This window comes from Pteropus vampyrus, unplaced genomic scaffold (genome assembly GCF_000151845.1).
Source record: "Pteropus vampyrus isolate Shadow unplaced genomic scaffold, Pvam_2.0 Scaffold206, whole genome shotgun sequence".
In the NCBI taxonomy this organism is placed as follows: domain Eukaryota; kingdom Metazoa; phylum Chordata; class Mammalia; order Chiroptera; family Pteropodidae; genus Pteropus; species Pteropus vampyrus.
In genome coordinates this window covers 913063-914187 of record NW_011888987.1, presented here as the reverse complement: position 1 = coordinate 914187, position 1125 = coordinate 913063, and positions in this window count along the sequence as shown.

Genomic DNA, 1125 nt, shown 5'->3' with positions numbered 1-1125 from the left:
GACATTATTAAAAAAAATTGAAGAAGTCACAAAGAAATGCAAAGATATTCTTTCATGGATTGAAAAAATCAACATAGTTCAAGAGGCTTTATTACCCAAAGCAATACACAGATTTAATGCAATCACTCATCAAAATCTCAACAGCATTTTTTTTGAGAAATAGAACCAAAATCATCAGATTGATATGGAATCACAAAAGACCCCAGATAATCAAAGCTATCCAGAGAAAAAAGCACAAGGCTGATAGTATCACACTGGCTGACATCAAATTATACTACAAAGTGACAATAAACAAAACAGCATGGAATTGTCAGAAAAACAGACGCAGAGACCAATGGAACAGAATTGAGAGTCCAGAAATAAACTCCCGTATAATATGCACAAATAATTTTTGAAAAAGGAGACAAAAACATACAACAGAGAAGGAAAAGCCTCTCCAATAAATGGTGCTGGGAAAACTGAAAAGCCACATGCAAAAGAATGAAACTAGACTGCCATCTGTCACCATACACCAAAAATAACTCAAAATGGATCAAAGACCTAAATATAAGACCTGAAACAATAAATCGCATAGAAGAAAACATAGGTACTAAACTCATAGACTTTATATTTAGAGAGGACTTTATGAATTTGTCCTTAAAGGCAAGGGAAATAAAAGCAAAAATAAATGAATGAGACTATATTAAACTAAAAACCTTTTGCACAGTAAAAGAAACCAAGACAAAGAGAGATGTTTGCAAACATCGCCTCCGATAAAGGGCTAATAGCCAAAATATACAGGAACTCATACAAATCAACAATAAAAACACAAATGATCCAATTAAAAAATGAGTGGGGCACCTGAACAAACACTTTTGGAAGACATACGAATGGCTAACAAACATGAAAAAATGCTCAGTTTCACTAGCTATTAGGGAAGTACAAATCCACAAGGTGATACCACCTCACACCTGTTAGAATGGCTATCATCAACAGGAAAAATAATAATAAGTATTGGAGAAGTTGTGGAGAAAAAGAACACTTGTACACTGCTGATAGGAGTGTAAATTGTTATAGACCCTGTGGAAAACAGAATGGAGGTCCTCAAAAAGTTAAGAATAGAATTAACATAGGACTCAGCAATCC